The 26,358-nt window shown below is 41.5% G+C and overlaps 1 protein-coding gene and 1 long non-coding RNA gene across 3 annotated transcripts in view; one reads left to right on the plus strand and one right to left on the minus strand.

Annotated features, from left to right (window-relative positions):
* Positions 1 to 3,093: 3,093 nt before the first annotated feature.
* Positions 3,094 to 26,358, minus strand: part of LOC141265042 (uncharacterized) — a 54,974-nt gene continuing 31,709 nt past the window's right edge. Inside the window, exons 2-3 of the long non-coding RNA XR_012320036.1 lie at positions 22,644 to 22,784; positions 3,094 to 3,224 (exon numbers count right to left, since the gene is read on the minus strand). This is a non-coding gene — a long non-coding RNA (uncharacterized lncRNA). The remainder of the gene's footprint in view (positions 3,225 to 22,643; positions 22,785 to 26,358) is intronic.
* Positions 15,138 to 26,358, plus strand: part of JCAD (junctional cadherin 5 associated) — a 181,827-nt gene continuing 170,606 nt past the window's right edge. The window contains exon 1 of one of the 2 annotated variants that reach the window (XM_073677596.1): positions 15,138 to 15,265. The gene's annotated coding sequence lies outside the window, so the exon portion shown is untranslated. The remainder of the gene's footprint in view (positions 15,266 to 26,358) is intronic. The other variant, XM_073677595.1, reaches the window with a different exon arrangement.

Consider the following 26,358-nt stretch of genomic DNA (forward strand, 5'->3'; position numbering starts at 1 on the left):
GATCGGGCGCCGCCCTTAAGCAGCAGAAACAGACACAAACAGACAGCATGGAGGGAAGCCAGAGAGACATTCTGGACAGGAGATCAAGTGCGCGCTCTTGCACAGTGGGAGATGGACCACTATGCAAGGACGCCGCCAGGTATGTTACAGTAACCATCTTCTACTTTATATTTTCAGTGCCTTGAAAAAGTGTTTGTACCCTTAATAGGATTTTATGTGATATACCAACACAAAGTAGCAAGTATATATAAAGTGTAAAGGAATACATGCTTTCTAAATATTTTGAAAATATAAATCTGAAAAGGGACCAATTGCCTCCGGAAGTCACATAATTAGTAAATTGAGTCCACTTGTGTGTAACTTATTCTCAGTATAACTACAGCTGCTCTGTGACGGCCTCAGAGGTTTGAGAACATTAGGGATCAAAAAGCATCATGAAAACCAAGGAACACACCAGACAAGTCAGGGATAAAGTGGTGGAGAAGCATAAAGCAGGGTTAGGTTATAAAAAATAGCCCAAGCTCTTCCATCATCCAAAAATGGAAGTAGTATGGCACAATTGTAAACCAACCAAGACATGGCCGTCCACCTAACCTGACATCCCAAGCAAGGAGAGCCCTAAATAGAGAAGCAGCCAAGAGGCCCATGGTCACTCTAGAGGAGCTGCTGAGATCCACAGCTCAGGTGGGAGAATCTATCCACAGGACAACTATTAGTTGTGCACTCCACAAATCTGGCTTTTTTTGGAAGAATGGCAAGTAGAAAGACATTTTTGAAAGCAGCCAAAAGAAGTCGCATTTGCAGGTTGCAAAAAGCTATGTAAGGACACAGATAGCATGTGGAAGAAGGTTCTCTGGTCAGATGAGACCAAAGTAGTAGTTTTTGGGCTAAATGCAAAACACTATATGTGGTGCAAAACTAGCAATGCACATCACCCTGAAAACATCATCCCCACCATCAAACATGGTGGTGACAGCATCATGCTATGAGGATGCTTTTCTTCAGCAGGGACAGTGAAACTGGTCATAGTCGATGGGAAGATGGATGGAGCTAAATACAGGGCAATCCCGGAGGAAAACCTGTTTGAGACTGCAAAAGACTTGAGACTAGGGCATGGATTCACCTTCCAGCAGGTCAACGACCCTAAACATAATGGCAGAGCTACAAAGAAATGATTTAGATCAAAGCATATTCATGTGTGTGAATGGCCCATTCACAGTACTGACCTAAATCCCATTGAGAATATGTGGCAAAACTTAAAAATTGCTGTTCATAGACGCTCTCCATCTAATCTGACTGAGCTAGAGCTAGTTTGCTAAGAAGAATGGGCAAAAATTTCAACCTCTGGATGGGCAAAACTGGTAGAGACAGACCCTAAAATACTTGCCACAGTAATTACAGCGAAAGGTGGTCCAACAACATACTGACTCTGGGGGGGCTGAATACAAATGCACATCACAATTTTCAGATTTATAGTGTGTGTTGGTATATCACATAAAATCCAAATAAAAAACCTTGATGGTTGTGCGTATAACATGGAAAAATGTGGAAAAGTTCACAGAGTATGAATACATTTTCAAGGCACTGTAGGATTCTTCATCCTGTACATCTAGTTTCTTCAAGTGCCAGTCTTTACAGATATAAGACCCTCTTCAGAACCATTGAATGGGTGCAAGAAAAGATGTTGAAAACCACAATGAATTTATATATAATATATAACATTTTTGTAAACTACTTTTCCATGGAAAAGAAGGAAAAAGTTCTATCTAAACTGACTTCTGTGGGTATCTTTTAGGCTATGTGCCCACGATGCAGAAATGCTCTGGATTTTTTCCTGAGCGTTTCTGCATCTCCGTGGCAGAAAAAACGCATGCGGATTGTACATGCGGATTGTACATGCGGATTGTACATGCGGATTGTACATGCGGATTGTACATGCGGATTGTACATGTGGATTGTACATGCGGATTGTACATGCGTTTTTCCTGCCAGGGACATGCAGATGTGAAGCGTTCTTCACATGCATTTCCGCATGCGGGTTGACAAGCACTTTCCAAGCGATTTTAGCATCACTTGGAAAGTGCTTGACAACTTGGTCACACTATAGAAATCCATGCATCCGGCATGTATTTATGTAGTGTGACCATAAAAGAATGGTAAAAAATAAAAAAAATAGACATATACTTACCTTCTAATGGCCCCCGGTGTCTTTATTCACTCCGTCCTGACTTGCCGACAGCTAGCGGTACACTACACTGAAGGACCTGCCATCACATGACTAAATGACGTCAGCACAGGTCCTTCAGTCCACCGCGATCTGCCGGCCAGGGAAGACAAGGAGACTGGGGGCCATCAGAAGGTAAATATAATATTTATTTTTTATTTTATTATTTTTTTCACAGGTTCTATGGTACCCGGGTCCGGAGGGGAGTCTCCTGTCCTCCAGACCCGGGTACCATCCGCACATTGAAACGTTTGGATTCCGCATGTACAGATCCAGTGATGCGGATGTCATGCGATCTAATGCAAGTCAATGGTGCCGAAAACACAGCACTTCCACAAAATAATTGGTAGTGCTGCATTTTTTTTCCGCAATGATAATCCGCAGCGGAAATTTCCGCAGCATGTGCAGAGCACATGCAGATTATCATTGGGAAACATGGCAGGCCTTCTACCATGCGTTTTTTAAGCGTTTCTGCAGCGTTTTTGCCACTGCGGAAACGCTTAAAAAACGCATCGTGGGCACACAGCCTTACTGTTAATCATTGACTGCCTCTAAAAAAAAAGTCATAGAATAGATGACGATATAATTGGGGTCTCCTTTCTTCTAGATGACAGTTATTTTAATATTTTTCAGAGCAGAGTTGTCTAAAGTTTCCTTAACTTTTTTTTTGATTGGAACAATTTAAGTTGAGATATGAGAAGGATATTGTATCAAAGAAATCTGAGAGGGACACCATGGATGCTTTGATTATATAAGTTTGCTTTATTACATTTTTATCGTAATGGTAATTGGGAGCTCACCTTGTCAGAACTCCAGTGTCAGCATATACTGCACAACAGCAATTAAAATGTATTAGTGGAGGAATATCTAAGCACATTAAATGGGAGCTCACCTTGTCACAAAGCTGGTGTCAGCAAATGCCAACAACACTGGTCTTAATTGCCGCATAGTCCTTGGTCGTGGATGGCTGGTATTATTTATTTTGTTTGCCTATAGGAACCTAATTCAAGTAAAAGTGAATATATTACCAACGCATTGCTACAGATTATATCAGTACTCAGCACTAAATCAATAATTGGTGAATAAAACAAAACATATGTACGAAAGATGTCAACTAGTAGATTAGAAAGAAGTAGGGCACAGGTGGCTGTCCTTTTTGACTGCTGTTATTATGGAGACATAGTTCTAATGCTGAAAGAAAACACAAATCCATTGAGCTCAACTTATACAACTTGACATATTGGTCCAGAGGAAGGCAAAAACCCCATGAGGAAGATGCTAATTGCCCCATAATAGGGGACTAATTCCTTTCTGACTTTATATACAATATGGCAATCAGACTAGTTCCCTGGATCAATATTTCATCACAAGTCCAATTTTAGATATCTCTTGATGGTTACATCTCATTTATTGGTCTGATATCATGTGTATATGGTCAATAGATATCTGTATATACAGTACAGACCAAAAGTTTGGACACACCTTCTCATTTAAAGATTTTTCTGTATTTTCATGACTATGAAAATTGTACATTCACACTGAAGGCATCAAAACTATGAATTAACACATGTGGAATTATATACTTAACAAAAAAGTATGAAACAGCTGAAAATATGTCTTATATTCTAGGTTCTTCAAAGTAGCCACCTTTTGCTTTGATGACTGCTTTGTACACTCTTGGCATTCTCTTGATGAGCTTCAAGAGGTAGTCACCGGAAATGGTCTTCCAACAATCTTGAAGGAGTTCCCAGAGATGCTTAGCACTTGTTGGCCCTTTTGCCTTCACTCTGCGGTCCAGCTCACCCCAAACCATCTCGATTGGGTTCAGGTCTGGTGACTGTGGAGGCCAGGTCATCTGGCGTAGCACCCCATCACTCTCCTTCTTGGGCAAATAGCCCTTACACAGCCTGGAGGTGTGTTTGGGGTCATTGTCCTGTTGAAAAATAAATGATGGTCCAACTAAACGCAAACCGGATGGAATAGCATGCCGCTGCAAGATGCTGTGGTAGACATGCTGGTTCAGTATGCCTTCAATTTTGAATAAATCCCCAACAGTGTCACCAGCAAAGCACCCTCACACCATCACACCTCCTCCCCCATGCTTCACAGTGGGAACCAGGCATGTAGAGTCCATCCGTTCACCTCTTCTGCGTCGCACAAAGACACGGTGGTTGGGACCAAAGATCTCAAATTTGGACTCATCAGACCAAAGCACAGATTTCCACTGGTTTAATGTCCATTCCTTGTGTTCTTTAGCCCAAACAAGTCTCTTCTGCTTGTTGCCTGTCCTTAGCAGTGGTTTCCCAGCAGCTATTTTACCATGAAGGCCTGCTGCACAAAGTCTCCTCTTAACAGTTGTTGTAGAGATGTGTCTGCTGCTAGAACTCTGTGTGGCATTGACCTGGTCTTTAATCTGAGCTGCTGTTAACCTGCAATTTCTGAGGCTGGTGACTCGGATACACTTATCCTCAGAAGCAGAGGTGACTCTTGGTCTTCCTTTCCTGGGGCGGTCCTGATGTGAGCCAGTTTCTTTGCAGCGCTTGATGGTTTTTGCAACTGCACTTGGGGGCACTTTCAAAGTTTTCCCAATTTTTCGGACTGACTGACCTTCATTTCTTAAAGTAATGATGGCCACTCGTTTTTCTTTACTTAGCTGCTTTTTTCTTGCCATAATACAAATTCTAACAGTCTATTCAGTAGGACTATCAGCTGTGTAGCCACCAGACTTCTGCACAACACAACTGATGGTCCCAACCCCATTTATAAGGCAAGAAATCCCACTTATTAAACCGGACAGGGCACACCTGTGAAGTGAAAACCATTTCCGGTGACTACCTCTTGAAGCTCATCAAGAGAATGCCAAGAGTGTGCAAAGCAGTCATCAAAGCAAAAGGTGGCTACTTTGAAGAACCTAGAATATAAGACATAATTTCAGTTGTTCCACACTTTTTTGTTAAGTATATAATTCCACATGTGTTAATTCATAGTTTTGATGCCTTCAGTGTGAATGTACAATTTTCATAGTCAAGAAAATACAGAAAAATCTTTAAATGAGAAGGTGTGTCCAAACTTTTGGTCTGTACTGTATATTTTTTTGATGTAATTGCAATTCCTTTTTTCATACCTATGTTCTTTTAATTTTATATGGCCATTTGGGAAGAGGTTCATATTGGAATCTTCCTGGGCACATTGTGGCATGCACTTGGTGTCCTTTTATTCTCCTTTTTTATTCCAATTATGTTACTATTGTTCTACCTTTGAATTGATTATTCCCAATGTGTCTAGGAGTTTCCGACGTCTTGTAGTAATTTATGGACATAGCTAGTCCTATGCACTTGCACTTTAGTTCAATCACTTGAATATATTTCTATACTTATATATTCACATTTAACACCATTTGGATTTATTATATTTCCACTTGATTTATTTTCACTTTGTATCACCTTTGCAGTCCCTATAACTTAGTTTTACCCTAGTATTCTTATGTTTATATTTATATTTATTCCTATATTATTTTTTTTTTTTTCACTTTTACTTGGGAGTCCTGAAATTAAAATATGGTGACATAATATATTTCTGTGTGTATATTCCTTTTATCTGTCCATCACATTTTTGAGGTTCTGTTCACACATTACTTTTATTTTTATTTTTTTATTATTTTTATTTTCAGCATTATTTCATTATTATTTTTATTTTTTATTTTCTTCCCAAATACTTATGGTTTATTGTTTCTATTCTATATACTTCGTATAACCATATCATTATGACATCTCCTATATGATTGGAACTTTGATAGTGGCTCTGTGCTGGGGTGAATCTTTGATACACTTATTCTCACCTGGACCTCATGCTCCTTCCCCCGCACTAAGGGTAGCTATCCTGTGGTGTGGTGTGCGCTTCCGTTTGCGGGCAGAATAGGTTGTTGTGGCAACGCGTCCTATAGTGTCAAGTCTCCCCTCCTTCCGGGCTGACGCGTCGGCCGGTGGGCGGAGTCTGGTGACGTGCTACCCTGCTGCCGCGGCTTCCGTTCTGCCGCGGCTTCTGGAAGTGCCGATGCAGCCACACGTGAGCACACTGAACATGGCTCAATATAAGGGAGCTCTCCAACCCCCTATGTACTCATCCCCCCCAAAGAAGCGGAAAGCGAAACGCGCGTTGGGGTTGTCCCTCCTTCCACAGTGACCAGGTTGTATTGCCTCTTCCTTCCATTCCCTATATACCTACCATGTTATGATCTATTTTGTGTTTATTTTATGATGGATTTTCTTTGACACTTGTCTACATCATATTCCAAACTGGCACTTAGCCATATGTCACTTTATCATAACTCTTAGTTTTTTCAGGGCTTTTTGTGGCAGTGACAATTTTGAGGCTCCTTCCCCATTTTTAAGGCCTGATATAGCATCATCCATGGACTCTTCCTATTATTGCACGCTACACTTTACAGTTCTATGACAAGTTCTCTTTACAGGTTTTTTTATACCGCTGAATCCTTTTGAGGAACCTAATAATTGGGGTCCTGTTTATTATGAACTGTTATAGTACTATTATTATTTATTACATGTAACACTTTATTAAGGTTGCTTGTTTGGACAGGCCTCTCCTGCCTTGACATAACCTTGAATGTGTGTATATCTGTCTACTATCTCAGTGGTCCCCAACCTTTTTTGCACCAGGGACCGGCTTGAAGCAAGATCATTTTTCCATGGCCCAGCAAGGAGGGGGTGGGGTGAGCGGGGCTTTAGTCATATGGGGGCGGGGTAATGGAGGGATTTGGAGTTTAGTGCATACTTATCATATAGTGTAGACCAGGTCCCCGCCAGGAGCTATGCCAGGAGCCCCACATAATGTGCTGTGCCAGGAGCCGCATCACTGAGGCCCCATCACGCCCTGCAGCAGGACAGGGCAGCTGTCCTGACAGCTGCTGTTCAGCTGCATTTACTTCATCCCAGGGGCGGACACAGACTGTAGTGGGCCCCTGTGCAAGAAATTTTTGGGGGCCCCCCCCGCCCTTCATAAGGCAACAAAGTTATGTAAACATAACCCCCCCATGTGCATCTCTCACCCCCCCATGTGCAGCTCACCCCCGTGCATCTCTCATCCCCCTCCGTGCATCTCTCATCCCCCTCCGTGCATCTCTCATCCACCCCCCGTGCATCTCTCATCCCCTCCGTGCATCTCTCATCCCCCCCGTGCATCTCTCACCCCCCCGTGCATCTCTCATCCACCCCCCGTGCATCTCTCATCCCCCCCGTGCATCTCTCACCCCCCCGTGCATCTCTCATCCACCCCCCGTGCATCTCTCACCCCCCGTGCATCTCTCATCCCCCCGTGCATCTCTCACCCCCCGTGCATCTCTCACCCCCCGTGCATCTCTCATCTCTCCCCTCCCTCCCATGTGCATCTCTCATCTCTCCCCTCCCCCCATGTGCATCTCTCATCTCTCCCCTCCCCCCATGTGCATCTCTCATCTCTCCCCTCCCCCCATGTGGATCTCTCATCTCTCCCCTCCCCCATGTGCATCTCTCATCTCTCCCCTCCCCCCCATGTGGATCTCTCATCTCTCCCCTCCCCCATGTGCATCTCTCATCTCTCCCCTCCCCCCCATGTGGATCTCTCATCTCTCCCCTCCCCCATGTGCATCTCTCATCTCTCCCCTCCCCCCATGTGCATCTCCCATTCCCCCCACTCCTAGTTAATTGTATTTAAAAAAAAATAAAACTTGTTATACTTACCCCCATGCGATCCCTGCAGAATCCTGGCGCTCGTCCAAATCGCTGACACCAGGTTCTCCTGACTTCCGGCCATGTGACGGCGCCGTCACATGACCGGAAGTCAGGGGAATCATGAAGGTGCTGCCGCAGCAGCGCAGCGCTAAGATGTCCCGGACCCGGCGCTTAGCATGCGGCCGGGGGCCCCATGAGGAGAGAGACGCACAAGAGGGGGGCTCCGAGGGGGCTCCTACCGGCCGGGCCCCATACTGGAGTCAGGGCAGTCATGCCCTGATGGCGGCCCTGCTGGAGGCTGGAGGGGCCCCCTCTCCCCGCGGACCGGCTGAAAAACCCCAACGGCCCGGTCCTGGTCCGCGGACCGGCGGTTGGAGACCTCTGTACTATCTTGTTGGACTATACCTCCAACCTATTTACTGTGGTATCCTTCTATCTACTTCTCCTTTTTAGAAATGTACTTTTATTGATTGTTTTTTTAAAATAATTTGAATAAATAGTCATTTTATTTGCATCTATACTTCTTTTTTCATTGCTGGATTGCTTTGAATGTAGTATTGCATTCAATAGGCCCCCAACTTTATTTGGAATATACAGATTATATCAGCATTCAGCACTAAATCAATAATTGGTGAATAAAACAAAACATATGTACGAAAGATGTCAACTAGTAGATTAGAAAGAAGTAGGGCACAGGTGGCTGTCCTTTTTGACTGCTGTTATTATGGAGACATAGTTCTAATGTTGAAAGAAAACACAAATCCATTGAGCTCAACTTATACAACTTGACATATTGGTCCAGAGGAAGGCAAAAACCCCATGAGGAAGATGCTAATTGCCCCATAATAGGGGACTAATTCCTTTCTGACTTTATATACAATATGGCAATCAGACTAGTTCCCTGGATCAATATTTCATCACAGAAATCTAGTGTCCGTAACCTAAAATCTTGTATTTTTCAAAGAGGTATCCAGGCCCTCAATGAACTTGTTTACTGAATTGACCATTACTGCTTGTACAGTAAAGAATCACCATTCTTCCTGATGAGTAAATCTTCTTTTCTCTAGATGTAGAAAATTGCACTGGTCATCGTTGCAGGATTAAGTGTAAAAAGCTTATTAGAAAGATCTGTGTACTGTCCCCTCATATATTTGTATATTTAAATAAGATCACCCCTAAACCATCATTTTTCCAAACTGAATAACCCTAAATTTGATAACCTGTCTAGTAGTTCACCAATTCCCGTAATAACCTTAGTTGTTCTTCTCTGAACCCGCTGTTGTTCAGTTATGTCCTTTTTATACAATGGAGCCCAAAATTGTACACAGTATCTAAATGTGGCCGCAGTAGTGACTTGTATAGAAGCAAAACTATGTTTTTGTCATGAGCATCGATGCCTCTTTTAATGCATCTCATGAATTTACTAATGAAGTAAACCGTGACCGTTTCAGTGACCATTTTACCCAGTGTTTTAGAACTTAGTACATAATTATACATTTTGTTACCTCAGGCCAAGTGCTTGGGTTTATATTTATCTACGTTAAACTTCAATTTTCACTTCTCAACCCAAGTCTCCAGCTTCTCTAAATCCCTCTGTATTATTAAATTATCCCTTTTTGTATTAATTACCTTTCAAAGCTTAGTATCAGCTGAAAAAAATGAAATTCTACTTTGTATACCCTGTACACGTTAAATAATAAATATATTAAAATGAAGAGGACCCAATACTGACCCCGGTGGTACTCTACTGTTGACTGTAACCAAATTAGAATGTGTTCCATTAATTATTTATCACTGAGCCAGTTGTTAACCTAATTACACACATTTTCCCCTAACCATATTACTCTTATTTTATGTACCAACCTTTAATGTGGCACTGTATCAAATGCCTTTGAAAAGTCCATAAATACAACATCCATGGCCTTACTCTTGACCAGTCTTAAAGTTACCTCCTCATTAAAATTGATCAGATTAGTTTGAGGGGAACTATTCCCCATAAACCCAAGGTGATGCAAGGCTATGACGATATTTTTATTGAGATACTCCAGGATAGCATTATTAGAAATGGTGGTCTTTCTATAATGGGACTTAAAGGAAAACTGTCATGTAAAAAAACACTATTAGCCTGCAGATAAGGATTTAATCTGCGGTTAATAGCATTTTGAAGCTGCCCTTTGCCTGCACTGAGAGCCCATCTGCCGGAGGAAATTCATTTTATTCTTCCCATCTCCCTCGTTCTTTCAGTCATAGGACTGCGGCTGGTGTAGCTTCAGTCACCGCTAAGTGCGTGGTACCGACTGACAGCCAACTCAGCATTACAATTGCTTGAGGAGTGACTGAAGCCACCCTGACCGCTCCCCTATGACTGAAAGCCCAAGGTTGCGGGGAGGAATATAAGGTTAATTTCTCAGCGTGACTCTCAGTGTGGCGGACACTATTAACCTACAGATTAACTCCACATCTGCAGGTTAATAGTGTTTTTTCACATGATAGGCTCCCTTGAAGTTGTAAACCAACTGGGCTTGGTGATTTGGCTATTTTATTTTTTTTGAGGGTTGTGGTGCCCTTCTTGTTGGGTTAAACAGCTGAAATTAAATGGTGAATTTATGATATCCATAAACATGTCATCTATCATGGGATTTTCCTGTGCAAATTCTGTAGAGGTGTTTAATAGATTGATCTTTCCCTTATCCTCTTCCACCATTGCATCCAGATTATTTTTGAGGAGGCCTACACTATCTTTCTGTCTCAATCTTTGCTGCCTTTATTTGTTTTGTTTTTTTCTTTCTATAATATTTATGTACAAATCTATTTTTTTAAATGCTTTCTTACCCTCCTGCGTGAGTCTCCCTTCTCTGAAACTTGCTGCCTACTGACTGCTGTCAAGTGTAATCCGTTTCTAGCTACAGAGATGTTGAGATACACGTGACTTTAAGTTTCAGTCAAAGACAACATTGGACAATCTCAGGCACAATCCATGCTGGAAAGTAAGGGAAGAAGTTAAACTATAGTGCTGTCAGAATGTTGATGAACCACCTGCTCAAAAATAGTGAATGGCAATTTACAGAGCATGAGAATTGGGACATTTCTTGGATTATTGTTTAGACTTGTATGTAAACCAAATCAATTTTAACTCATTGTAGGGGATGAGGGCACAAAGACAATGTTTTATAATTAAACCGATTGTCCGGCCTTAGGCTACAAGTCTGCAGTCGCTCTATGCGACTGCAGACTTTTAAACCCCCATAGAGCATGCGCTACGCAATGTGAGGATTCTCCGGTGCAGACGGCGGACGCATAACTGCAAGTATGCTATTTGCATACATGCTGTCATGTGCCGACTAGACATGTGTGACCTCACTCAAGTGTATTGACCGGAAACCTTTAGTTGGCATGTGACCGGAAGTATGCAAATCACATACCTGCAGTCACATGACCACCCGCTACTGGCACTGAGGAATCCTTACAGTGCGCATTGTGCACGATGTGAGGATTCTCAAGTCTGCAGTCACAAATAGTGACTGCAGACTTGTACCCTAAGGCTGGACAACCCTTTTAATATGCATTAATCAAAGTGTGCACAATATGGCTCCCACACAAGTTGAATTCCTTTGCAACACGGCAGGTGATATTTGTGAAATGACATTGCCGCAAAGGAGACGGACATAATTTAAGAGGTAGAAAGAATAGAAGATAGCGATGCTCTACTTTCCTCTGTAGTCATTTGGTATCCATCAATAAAATGATTTGTTCTCCCAGGAGATAACAATTTCACTAGGAATATAGGACAATGTGATAAGAGCCAAACTGTCTGTAAACTGGTGAAAAGAGTATGCATACCATAAAGGCATCCTGTGAGGCTACTATATGGCTTTTAGACAGAGATGGCCCAATGCCGATTCATCTTATCTTTTTTACACTATTGAGTAGTAAATAGTTTTGCAAGATTTTGTTGACAAAGGACCCAAGTTATTTTTTATCTGCTTCTAAGATTGGAGGTGAGTTGTTACATTATGCTCCAACTCCATCAGCCAGGGGCATGGATATTAAAGGGGAAGAGGTTGCAGTTAAACTCGGACCCTCTTCCCTCTTCTTTATCACACTGCAAGAAATGCACTGTAATGGGCAACCGTCACAGATTTTGTAACAGAGTCCAGGAGCTCCAAAATATGGCACTGCTGGAATCTGGGAGAAAATGATTCTCTGTTGCAGGATTTTTCTTTTGGTCCCTGAGTGGATGCTAGGTATGCTGTTTATGCTGCCAGCATCCTTCCTAATACTGGAGGTCTGTCATGTGATTTATCTGATCTCTCATGATAATCTTCTAGCCTGAGATTTACTGAAGCCAAAGAAATGTGCACTCATCATTTGCAGATTTGGAGTAACCCGGCTTTACGGGGAAACTGGTAAAAAAATAAAATAAATTAAAAAAAAGTTCTGCACTGTAATTATTCATTAGGGAGTCCTATTCTGTAATAGACTTCAGTTTCATTTTGTCAGTTGCCTAGCACTGGAAGTCCTTTATCTTTGGTGGAAATTGAATGCTTATTACAGTACATATGATCCTAGGTAGCCCCATCTACTGCTTGTCTTTGCTGCCTGCGTGCAAGTAAGCAATATACTCCATAAGAATTCTCTTTGCATAACACACCCCATACAGAAGAAATACAACATGCAGAGAGAAAAGTAATGATGTTTCTGGCCACACAGATGTAGCAGAGTTGATGTGTTACCCAGGACTGCAGGAACAACTCCTGTATTATCAGAACTCTAAGGCGGTGAGTTTTTTATGCTTCGTATTTTCGAAAAAACACAAGTAACCTACACTTAATAGGTGCGGAAATGGTGCAAAAAATCTGCAACATCAAAAACTCAACAAAAACTGATCGTGGGAACGTAGTCTTAAGAGTCATCACCATGCAATAACAATGCAACACTAAAGAGTTAAATGACAAATTCAGCTCAGCCATTCTGGCTTTGGGCTTGCACAGTGTTCCACCCTGGGGACCTTTGTATTCTAGCATAGTTCATGCGATCTGTACAGTTACTTATTCTGCAGAGAGGAAACCATATAGATGCAAAGCAAGAGATACTACAAATGTAAATATTTTCTATCGCAATGATACAATGTATCTTTCCCCGATGCAGGGACTATCCCACTACCTTACAGGTACTCAGTGACAAAAAAAACATGGTCTATTCCAGCTGTCATTGTTATGCTTTATGAATGACGTTTTCTGCCTAACAACAGACCAGGATTGGAGGAGAGAAGAGGACTTCAGGGAGGGAACGTAGGAAGGGACAAGGAGAGATGCAGAAATAAGTGCAGCTCAGAAAATTGTTTAAATGTTTCCTCGCTTCCAGCTGCTTCTCAACACAGTAGCAGCTCTAGACAAGCAGCCATGTATGCACATGTTCAGACTCTCCTCCTGCCTCCATGGGAACAACATCTGACACCCTGCCTCATTCCATATAGTAACAGAAATAAAAAAAAAAAGCACATGCATTTTTATTGGTCCCTGCATTACAAGTGCAATTTTCATAGGAAGCATGGGATATAGATCGTGCTGACATTAAGGAGGCATCTGTTTACATAAATGCATTCCTTCATTTGCAATATTCCTTTATTGGTAGGATCCTGATAGTATAAGTTGCAAATCTTTACATCTGTACAGGATGCTGTCCCCCAAACCCTGTTTTTTGCTATTGGTAGATGCCTGTACTGCATATAGTGCTGGAAAATGCAATGTCATATTTGACAGAGCTGCAGCAATTACTATGTGACACAGATACGTATATAACGAGAGTGTAGCCGAGCTGGTTTCGTTACTTATCTGTTTGGGGCCGTATCTCTTTTGCATTAGGATCACTTTGTGAGCACATTATATATATATATATGCATACATGCACGTGTGACAACCTTGGACTGTGACTCCAATCCCTATTTACTTACTGCATTTAGGATTGCTCATATTTTTGTATGGTAGTGGGTTAATTTCTGGGATTTTCTACAGGGATTTCACTCCATCACTGGGTTAAGTAAATCAGTCCTATGCAAATATGACATAATAATGGGTAAACCTAGGCTAGAGTCACACAAACGTATATTCTCTTATCTGAGAGAATTGGGTCGGTTATGTTGGTCACACTCTGATCAGAGTTTGATCAGTGTGTGATCCGATTTTCTTGGATGAGAAGATGGAGAAAAAAATGTCTCCGTCTTCTCCATTGTGTAAGTCTGGGGAAATCAGACTGCACTCTGATGTCATCCGAGTGCAGTTCGATGTTTTCAACTGACTCATTGACTTGTATGGCCATGTCCGATCCAAATATCAGATCAAACTCGGACATGCAGCGATTTTTTTTTTTCTCGGAACGACCCTGTCCGAGTAGAGGAAAAAATTGGACATGTGTATGGCTAACATTGGTCTGAATGAGATCCGATGTTTTGTCAGATCACACTTGGACCGAAATCATGCAAATACAGTCATTTGCATGAGCCCTAATTCCGAACTATTCTTCGCAGATTTAAGCGTATTTAAGAGCACAAACTATTTCCATATCTCACCTGTTTCTATGTCTAGAACGAGAGACGAGATAAAAAACTGCTTCTGCTTACAAAACAAAGTTTGAGGCATTGAGTCATTTCTGTCCATGTGGAAACTTCTTAGAACTGTATTTTTTCCTTAAAATATCCTCCGTTTTTTTAAATTATGGGACATCGTGAGGATGACAATCACATAGGAATCCATTTATATATTAGTGTGTAAAGCTCTTATCCTAACGAGCATATCTGACGTTAATGACCCATCTAGCTAATCGTGTAACTCTACCTATACTTATGCAGCGGTGCCGAGTCAGATTTTGCAGAGCTGACGATGCGAGTTCAGCTCTGTCCCATTATTATTATTATTTATTATTATATATGACATTTTTTTTTTGCATTTATTGAAGCTGATTTGTAAGGCGCTGCGGAATATGTTGGTGCTATAGAAATAAAATGATTATTAAGTAGTCTATAGTCCATTGAATGAAAGTCAGTATCAAGACACTATGCTTTATGGATATGTTGCACCCTAAATACATATCATAAGTAGGAGGAAACCCCAAACTTCAGTATTTTGCACCTTTAAAACTTTCAGACTGGCTGCAAAATCATTAGGCTGTTGAGGGAACCTTATCCTTTTCCTAGTTGCTTTCCAAGTGACTGCATTTACTAGGCATGCTCAGCAGTAGCTTCATGCAGTGCTGGATTACAATTCTGTAGCTGCTGCACACCAAGTAGACAGGATGCAAGCATGGGGGGACTCACAAGGTAAGTCCTTGTCTTTCCTTAGTGTCTCTCTTAATGCAACCTAATTTCCTTGCTGCATTAGATGCATGAGAAGAAACCGTTTATGTCTTCAAAGTCATTGCAAGCCTGTGAAATGTAGAGCAGCAGAATCCACAGCAAAAAAAAAAAAAAAAGGAGCCAGTCAGCAGCTGCCTGTGATGAACTGAAGCTAAGTTTCTCTCTGGATTTTAGGCATGTTTCTTATATTCCTGCAGGATATGTGACATGTCTGGTAAGAAATCCAATGTCACCCAGACTGTGACACCAAAACCTGCCCTTCTCATCATGCACAAGGCTTGTTTTAGGCTCAGTAGTGTGTACATGTGTGCCTCTGGAGATAACCTTCAGTCCTACAGGAACAAGTGACTATTGGGGAGATTATGTCCTGTTATACTGATTCTATCAGATATGGCTTTTTCTGTAGCTTTTGCAGGTACTTTTGCTGTCAGTGTATCATGCACTTTGCTTTGGATACTTAATTATGGCATTTTGTGCAGCTTCTTCACTAGAGGTGGGGTTCTGCCTCAGACATATCAGACATTTTTAGTGGCAAACTACTGTCCAGCTCGGGTAGATCCAGTAATGTCACGGAGACACGGCTGCTGCTCTCTACGGCTCTGGTATAGCTGAGTTGTTTTGATTTACAGCAGAAGCATATGATGTTGAAGAATGTCTATGTCATTTTAATATTGACCAATTGCTGCATCGTCTACTTTAGTTGCAGGGTGTGCGACGCATCCCTCAGTATCTATCAGCTGTAGTATCATATAGTAACAGTCAGGCTGTGTGCGTTACAACGTATCAAGGTTATACAGCATTTACATCAATGACCCTGTTCTGTGGTCAGGTGTAGAGTAAAAAGCTATAATCTTTATACAATTCATCTATCAGTCCATTCATCTGTCCAACCAACCAACCAACCATCCAACCAACCAGCCATCTAACCAAAAGGTGTATTCTTGTCTAACTAAGTGCATCCTAAAGTTATTTTCCTCTTTCTCCGAGTAGTTCTATGTTACAGACATTTTTCAAGTAGATCAGACCCGTTTCATAGTCGGTCATAGACTGATTTTTGTATAATCTGAACAAATCAGTTCATGAATCTGTCTGTCCATCCATCTGTCCAACCAGGCATGCAACCATGGAATCAACCACCCATCCAATAGCCTGTTCAAAAACGCTATCTACCTGCAGATATAAGGTTCATCTGCAGGTCAATAGCGTTACCATCCTGCATTATTGGAGCAGCAGCTACAAGGAGAAAATTAACTGATATTTTCCCTGTAGCCGCTCGCTTTCAGTCATAGGGGCGGTGTAGGGAGCCTTTAAAGTAACCACAGCTGCTGAAGCTGTGGTCACTTCTTCATCACTACTATTGAACCAGGATGTCATCAGGGGATGGCGGTAGCAGAAGCTGTGGTAAGTGTCCGCAGCACCGCCCCATGGTGACCTCCTGTTTTGGGTGGGGGATAGAAGCTGAGCTAAAGTGACTGCAGACTCATCCCCCTGTGATGTCCCATTTGAGACTCTGCTAGGGCTGACATAGATATTTATAAAGGGCATTATAGGTATTGGGCAGCTCCTTTAAATATTTCATAATATAACTGCAAACTAATAGTGGGATTGTGATAAGTCCATATAGAGTGTTTCTCATACAATTTGTATGACTCAACTCAAGTATCCATCCATTTGTTTATCTATCTAAGCAATAACCCAAATGACCAAATATGCAACCAACCAAGAAACCAACTAACCAAACAACCAGATAACCAACCAACTAAACAACTATGCCATTAATTAATCAAGCATCCTATAGCCCAATGGCTGTACCCTGGTCAAACTAAGTAATTCTAAAACAGTTGGTAGGAGTGTCATAAGTCTATAGTGTTCCCCACATAATATGGATAAAATCAATTCATGCATCCATTTCTGTCTTTATCTGTCCAACTAATCATCTAATCAATAAAACAAACAGTCAACCAATCATTCTTTCATTCAGTCAACCAACCATACAATAGCCCGATGACTGGAATACAAAGCCACTCTGACATGAAATTTCAAAGCAAGTACACCAGCCTCATCAGTTCTTACTAATCTATTTATAGTATGCTGTTTGTATTGTGAAATTTGGTGACAGATCCATTTAATACTTGAAAGTTAGGTTTTAAAGGGAATCTGTCAGCAGGTTTTTGCTAGCTATTTAATCTTAGAGCAGTATGATGTAGGGGCAGAGAGCCTGATTCCAGGGATGTGCAACTTGCTTAGCAGCTTGCTGTAATTTCAATTCAATTAGTGTTTTATCAGCAGGAGATTATCGCTGCAGGACTAGAGGTTGCATGCCAGGCAGTCCAGCTAATCTGTGTAACCCCGTCCCCATCATAGATTGGCAGCTTGCTGTCAGTATACAGTGTACATAGGAAACTGCCAATCATTGGTGTGGCAGCACGTAGGCTCAGTGGTTAGCACTACAGCTCTAGGGTCCTGGATTCAAATCCCCCCCAAGGACAACATCTGCAAGGAGTTTGTATGTTCTCCCCGTGTTTGTGTGGGTTTCCTCCGGGTTCTCCGGTTTCCTCCCACACCCCAAAGACATCCTGATAGGGAATTTAGATTGTGAGCCCCAATGGGGACAGTGATGATAATATATGTAAAGCGCTGCACATTATGTTGACGCTATATAAAAATAAAGATTATTATTATTCATAGCTTTGCCACATCTACAGCAGAGAAAACAGGGATTTTATCAAAACTGCACCCAGCAGTTCAGTAAGTGATACATAACTGGAATCAGGCTCTCTGCCGTTACATCATGCTGCTCTCAGATCCCATAGCAAAAAATCTGCTGACAGATTCCTTTTAAAGTGTACTTTATACAATTTTTTTGTACATTTTGCCTTGTTTGTAATGGACATAGGATAAATAATTGTGTAGTTAAAAATATTGCCAATGGCTTTATTCCTGATTTTTCCACTTTGTTCCATTCCTTCAGTTGTATCACATAATCCGTGTACACGTAACCTACGACCCGAAGTCAATCTTGATGTGAGTGTCCTAGGAATACGTATAGAGACTGGCCTCCAGTCCACACTGAGGATGTTGTGTAAAGGGATCTGTTCAACCAACCCATGTCATTACTATCCAACCAATCATTCAACCAACCAGCCATCAACCATCCATCCTAAAGCTGTGTTCCTGTTTAAAGGGGGTTATCCGGGACTTTAACACTGATGGCCTATCCTTAGGATAGGCCATCAATTTTTGATTGGTGGTGATGCGACACCCCAACACCACAGCTCTGTCGTTGGAATAATGGACGTTGCCAGGTACTGCACATCCGCCCCCTATTAATTTGAATAGGTGGTGAATGTGCAGTACCTGGCCGTGGCCACTACACAGTTTATAGCGCTGTGCAGCTCTGCAACTGAGCAGTTCCCGCTGCCGCCGACACTGGGAATAGCTGATCGGTGGAGGTGCCGAGTGTCGCACCCCACCCATCCTACATTGATGACCTATCTTAAGGATAGGTATTCAATGTTAAAATCCCAGACAACTCCTTTAAGTAAGCACTTCTTACAGAATCTCATAATTAACTCTCAATATATAATTCCTAACATTTCTGAGCAGACTGCCTTTTTTAACATGCTGTAATATATTGAAAACTGATTTATCATTGAGGAGCATCTGCCACTGTTTTTATATAGAAATGAATGTTATAGTCTGATTTCTTCTCTATGCAGTATTTGGATACAGGATATCTTACGTTTTGCCTGTCCCATTGCAGCAGTCATCAGGACATTCGCTATGAATGGTGGAGCTTTTCTCTGAACATGTCTACAGAATGGAGTTAGTAGACTTCAGAGAGGGCTTTGACCAAAAGGCAACAAAAGGTCAATCAACTATGAGCATGTTCTGGTTGACGGCTGGACAATGATAGACCTACTAATGAATAATCAATGGGTGTTATTTCATATGTTGCTTCAATAAAGAAGCCATAAGAAGAAAATAAGCCAAAGCTGATGCTCTATGCTCAAAAATAATCATTTGGACGTGGAAATGAGAGTCTTGGCTCGAGCTGTTTTAGATACCTGCACTTTGAAACCCAAATAACCCATATAGATGACCATGCATTCATTGACATATTCTCCTCCTGCAGGTTTTTTCTACTTCTCGGATGCTTTTATAATAATCTGTGTTCTCCAGTATGGATGCAATAGTTGCATTTATTTTTAGATGTTTCTACTTGAACAATTATAATAAATATTGCTGCAAATCTGCCTGCAGTGTGTGCACTTTTTTTATATAGCAGAGGATCTGACTGGGAGTCTCCTTCCCAAACATTGACAGTATGCTGCACCCATAAAGAAGGGAAAGAAGAATCGGTGTTTGTGAATACAAAGCGCAGACCCCTCTTTCTCTACTAAAAACGCGATCTCGGTAATTATAGCCTTGGGCTTTTAGAATGTTTTGAGATGTCACATCTGACTATTGCAGCAAATTGCAGAGGTTTTTATCTAGCTCAGATAATCTCGAAGGGACCTCTTGTCACCTAACTGCACCAATTTCACTTACTCTTCAGCAGGTTGCAAGGAGACCTTCGTATTAGAGTGAATTCAATCAGCAAATTGCCGATTTGAATTGCATTTTTGTTGTATTGCAAATTTCAGAATTTGATTTTTCTTTTATAAACTTTTTTTTTTTAGGGAGATTTTGATATGACTGCATGTGCGATCATTTAAGACCTCCAGGAGTTTCCATCTATAAAATGAGAGGCACAACTCTTCAGCCCACCCAGAAGTAGGAAACCTTGAAATACTACAAAAGAGAGGTTGTTCAAGGAGACTTTAATTTTAGAATTGCCATGATCTCCATATCAAGCCCACTGATACAAAGCAATTAACATAAACACTGTATTTACCGTGTAAAGCCACTTTGCTGTGGTTCTAACATGATGTGAATTATATATACACCATATTCAGCTAGTTCTTCATTTTCAGGGCTAGATTAAGGTTGATGGGGGTAGCGGGGTGGGTGGTGGTGACCACCTAGATTTTCAAGGTGGCAGAGCTATCAGGGTACATGCCCCTCTACAATTCAGCCCCATACAATGGCATGTAAAAGTTTGGGCACCCCTGGCCAAAATTACTGTTATTGTGAACAGTTAAGCAAGTTTAAGATGAAATGATCTCTAATAGGCCAAAAGTTAAAGATGACACATTTCCTTGCTTAACTGTTTACAATAACAGTAATTTTGGTTAAGGATGCCCAAACTTTTACATGCCACTGTTTTTAGCCACCATTACAGCTTTCATATCTTTCATTAAAAGGGTGGTCTGAAGTTTATCTGTTTAGTGCCATAATCTAAACCATTTCCTTAAATACTTTAATTAAAACTTCCCTATCCTTCCTTGACTACACGATCTAACTGCTTTTTATTTTTTTTTCACTTCCTTTTTGATGATGCTTTGTTTGAGAACCCCCAGTGCATGCTGGGATATCAAATGAAGCGTCATCAGTTGGCAGAGGCTGCGACCGATTACATTAAACTTCAATTGCCATTTCTCAACCCAAGCCTCAAGCTTATATAATTTTTTAATAACATTGCAGAGTTTACTATCGTCTGCAAATATTGAAATTCTACTCTGTATGCCCCCTACAAGGTCATTAATAAATATGTTAAAAAAGAAGAGGGCCCAAAACTGACCTCTGTGGTACTCAACCGTTAACTGTGACCCAATTCATGTATGTTCTATTAATTACCACCCTTTGTTTTGTATCACTGATCTATTTGTTAGCACAAATACATATATTTTTCCCTACTTTTTTGCTCTTTTTTATGTACCAACCTTTTATACGGCATTGAAAAGTCCAGATAGAGGACATTCTACACTGGCCTTACACTGGTTCAGCCAGGTAATTACCCCCTCTTAGAAGTTGATCATATTAGTGTGACAGGACAGATCCCTCATAAACCCATGTTGATGTTGAGTCATGAGGTTATATTAATTGAGATACTCCAGGATAGTATCTCTATCTCTCTTAGAGAACCCTCAGAGATTGTGCCCAGTAGAGGATAAACTTACCAGCCTTTAAGTTTTTGCCTCCTTTGTGAATATTGGCACCACATTTGCTATGCGCCAGATCTGTGGTACAGATCCTGTTATTATGGAATCCTTGAATATTAGAGATAATAGTCTTTTTATCACGATGCTTAATTCCTGCAATACTCAGGAGTGTATGCCATCCTAGCCTGGTGATTAGTGTTTTTGAGGTGACGACATACATCCTGACATCCTGCTGGGTCAAGCAGGTGGCGTTTAATGGAGAATTTAGGGTATCCTTAATCATAAGAATTTAACAGCAGCATCTAAATGGTCAATAGCAGTGTTGAGAGCTTAGCTCCAGTCTCTGCTAGTAGAGACAGGTGCTGGTTTTGTAACACAGCCAACATCTACTGTGTGTGGAATGGACTCCTGATCCCACCCCACGCTATCCGAACCGTTCTACGGTGTTACCAAGGCTGACTTTTTAGGCAAGAATTTCAGGGTAGCAGAGGTGGAATTGAAATTTTTTTTTTTAATTTTAAAAAATAGACTCACAAGAAACAATGCCACTTTTCAGACTAAGCCCCTTCTACAGACCACTCCCAGTTACTCCCCCCATTCCTTGCCATTAAAAGAAAATAGTAGCCAAAATGAAAAGCACATTTTCCTGCAGTCCAATATAACATCACAAATAACACACAGTGGTACCTCTGAGTACTGATAATATAGTAAGTGTTGTTCAAGTATTTCACGATTACAGAATCTACATAAATTTCACAGCAATCTGCTATGGTCAGTCTCCCATCTTTCTGCCCTCCACCAAATACAAACAATGAATATTTCTAACATAAACACAGATGTACTAACCCTTAACTTGTCAGACAGCACAATACTTTATTAACATAGCCATGTATCACATTATCTGACAATTTATAGATTGCTACAGTTTGTACAGGATCAGAGCCAATAACAATAAAGGATTGCAGACCCACCATCCGTACAGAAATACAGCCTCATAACCATGATCAGCACAGAAATACATCACCAGAACCACCATCAGTACATGAATACATCACCAGAACCATCATCAGTGCAGGAATACAGCATTAGTACCACCAGCAGTAAATAAATACAGCATCAGAACCACCATCAATACATTGCCAAGCTTAGTGCAGCGATCAGTTGCAGTGTCAAGTCAGCCCCATATATCTATGCATCTAGAACTTCTTAACAGCCATAAGCAGACGGCAGGCCATACAGAAGCCAAAGTACTAATTAGATGCAGTCCATATGACAAATAAACATTTACATCCTGGTACCTTATAGGTGACATCTTTTCTAACTGGAGTCCTTTTCTTCTTCATCTGGTTCAGATGCCGTGATGACTTTCCACATCAACAGATCGTCTCTGCATACTTCACCCTTTTCCAGTCTTCTGAAACACATCCCAACATGGTGTCCTTAAAAACAGAAAAAGCTGAATTGATAAATTAAGGGGTCCTTAGCCAGTAAACAAAAAACCCCTCTAAAATTGTTCTTTATTATAATACTTTTTAAAATACAAAAATGATCACAACACACAAAAACATTAAATTAATATATTACCATTGGAATTTAATGTATTAAAAGGTCCCTAAAAGGAATCTTATTCTTACCCCTGCCTGTCCGCGGAGGTTGGCATCCTAGTGTGGTGTGAACTAGGGCCTCATAGGGACTAATAGGATCAGCCGACGAGGAGCGGGGGCACCAATAAAAATAAGGGTGTCAACCTCTGATGACAGGTAGGGTGAGTAGAGGGGTATATTTAGGCCCCAGAGAATCTTTTTTTCTCTTTTTCTAATTATCTGTCTAGTCTCGTGCTTTTGAGCATGTCGTTGACACAATTTTATTGAGTGTGAGGTGGTACCTAGTGGAACGAGACCACAAGACATATGCAGTTTTATTTATGCCCAATTGAGAATATAGGGAATACTAGGGACCAATAGGGTCAGCCTGCGTTGAGTGGGGGCGCCATGTCAACTACACAGTAGGTTGTCAACCTTCGCGGACCGGCAGGAGTAAGAATAGGATTCCTTTTAGGGACCTTTTAGTACATTTAATTCCCCTGGTAATATAGAAATTCAATGTTTTTGTGTGTTGTGATCATTTTTGAGTTTTAAAGAGTATTATAATAAAGAACAATTTTAGAGGTTTTTTTTTTGTTTACTGGACTTAAAAATAACAGCATCATTATAATGTCCCTTAATAAAAATATCTGCCCTGCTGTCATGGAGATATCGTGAAAGAGAGGTGCCAGAAGACTGTGGTGTCTGGTTTCACAAACTCCCGCACTGGTTAAAAGTACTTCACCATCGTATTAAACAGTGTAGGTTTTTCCATTGCTAGCAGTGTAAGGGTTAATCTGTTCAGTTGAAGCTCATGGAGCTTTCCTACCTGGATTGTCTCAGCTGTTCAGTGTTGGCCACTCCCCTCTGCTATATGCTCACCTCTGGCACTTACGGATTGCCAGTCTTTCTGCCTGGTTCTGAAGTTGGAGGTGTAGTTCTTCGTTGGAGTTTGCTTTGGAGATTGTTCAGAAAATTGTTTCTTGGAGTTTTTTATGTGTTCACATCCTCATCCTCTCCTATTTGGTTTCTCCTTCCTTAAACTCTCTGTGTCCTACTCTGTTGTTTGGTGTGTGAATTTTGTATCGTTGGTATTTTCATTTATCCCTGTCTGTCCTTTTGTTTGTTTGGTTAGCGTGTTCCTATACACTAAAGCTTCCCACTACACTGGGTGGGGTAGGGGACAGATAAAGGTTGATTTAGGAGCATAGTAAGACACGTGAACCCAGCGTCTCCATCTTTAGAAGTAATCCAGGGGACAGAGATAGACTAAGGCGCCCCTAGTTCTAGGGACCTGGTTATCGCCCATAGTCCCAACATCATTGTCCTCCTGTAGTTCCTCAGTGGGTAGTTCCCAATTTTTTTTACTGGACATGACCGATTTTGGCAAAAGTAAGGTGTTTTTTTTCAGCCTTTCTGGACAGTGGTGCGGGGTTTAATCTGATTGACCCCAGATTCGTCTATGACCAGGGTCTCCAGCCACATAAACTATCCAGACCAATACCCATAATCACCATTGACTGAGCACCCTTGAGCCATTGGTATTTTATTCAGGTCGTCCAAGGGATACATCTGCAAGTAGGGGCCATGCAATCGGAATTAATCGAGAGGTCTTGCCCTCTCCTGTGGTTCTTGGACTACCTTGGCTGACACTGCATACAGACTCAGGAGGTGGTGAGGTGGAGTGAGTACTGTCAAGGACACAGCTTGGGCACCCGGTTAGCCGGGGGGGATACCTGGTCTCCGCCGGAATACCTGTCTGACTTTGGGGATGTGTTTTCGGAACAGGGGTGTCAAGAACTCCTTATGATTGCGCCGTTAATCTTATTGCTGGGGCCATGTTGCCAAAAAGCAAGTTATATAATATTTCTGGTATGGAGAGGCAGGCCATGAAGGACTATATCGCCGAAAGTGTGGCAAAGGATCAAAACAGACCTTCCTCATCTCCTGTTGCAGCGGGTTTTCTCTTTGTTAAGAAAAAAGATGGGGGGTTACTCCCCTGCCTAGATTTCCGCAAATTTAATTGACTCACGGTCCGGGATCTATATCCTCTCCCTCTCATTCTGGACCTCTTTAACCAAATCGTGGGGGCAAAATGGTACCTCAAGGGGACATATAATCTCTTTCGAATTAAGGAGGGGGATGAGTGGAAGACAGTTTTTGATACACCTGAGGGACACTATAAAAACCTTGGGATGGCATTCGGGTTGACTAATGCCCCCGCCGTCTTTCAGCACTTTGTAAATTATATCTTTTGTCACCTGGCAGGTAGATTTGTAGTGGTCTATCTTGCTGACATATTAATTTATTCGCCTGACCTCGAGTCACATCAGGTACATGTTAGGCAGGTCTTATAGATACTCAGAGACAATAAATTTGTCAAACCAGAGAAAAATATGTTCTCGGTTCAGGAGATCCCTTTTCTGGGTTATTATTTATCGTCCACTTATTTTCTCATGGATCCAGCTAAAGTTTGGGCCATACTGGATTGAGATCATCCTGAGGACTTAAAGACTTTACAAAGGTTTTTAGGTTCCGCCAAATACTACCATAAGTTACTACCATCAAAAACTTTTCGGTAGTGGCCAGTCCTCTGACGGATATGACCAGGAAAGTTACAGACTTTTCCAAATAGTCCAGTCCGGCCAGTGAAGAATTTGATATTTTAAAGAAATGTTTTGCTTCTGTGCCGATTCTTACACAGCCTGACATCACTCAGCCATTCATTGTAGAGCTTGATGCATCTGAAGTGGGGGTTGTATTGTCGCAGGGCGCATCTCCAAGTAAACAGCGTCCGTGTGCATACTTGTCAAAGAAACTTTTGTCCGCTGAGAAAAAGTATGACATTGGTTATAGGGAACTCTTGGCAATAAAGTGGGCTTTGGAAGAGTGGCGACATTTTTTGGAGGGTGCAGTACATCCTGTCATGGTAATCACCGATCATAAAAATCTTTTATATTTGGAATCTGCCAAGCATCTGATGCCTAGACAGGCAAGATGGTCATTGTTCTTCACCAGATCCAACTTTTTTGTGACATATAGGCCGGTGAATAAGAACATTAAGGTGGATGCCTTATCTTGTTGTTTTCTTGGGGGAGGAGATGATTGTTAACCGGTTGCTATATTACAGAAAGGGGTAGTTATTGCGACTATATGTTCTGATCTGGAGAGGGAGGTTGTAAAAGCTCAGGGGGACACTGCCTGTCCTTTAGGTAAACTGTTTGTTCCTGTGAATTTCCATCTTAAAGTTTAACGCGAACATCACGATTCAGTCTTGGCCGAGCATCTTGGTAGTAGAGCCACCACAGACTTACTCTGTGTTTTTGGTCATCTGTAGTGCATCAGGATGTTCAGGAGTATGTAGCTGTCTGCAGTATTTGTGCGCGTTCTAAGACCCCTCTACTCGTCCGTCTGGGGCTCTTCAACCCTT

This window comes from Phyllobates terribilis, unplaced genomic scaffold (assembly GCF_046119375.1).
Source record: "Phyllobates terribilis strain yellow unplaced genomic scaffold, ASM4611937v1 Scaffold_4__5_contigs__length_816908805, whole genome shotgun sequence".
NCBI lineage: Eukaryota > Metazoa > Chordata > Amphibia > Anura > Dendrobatidae > Phyllobates > Phyllobates terribilis.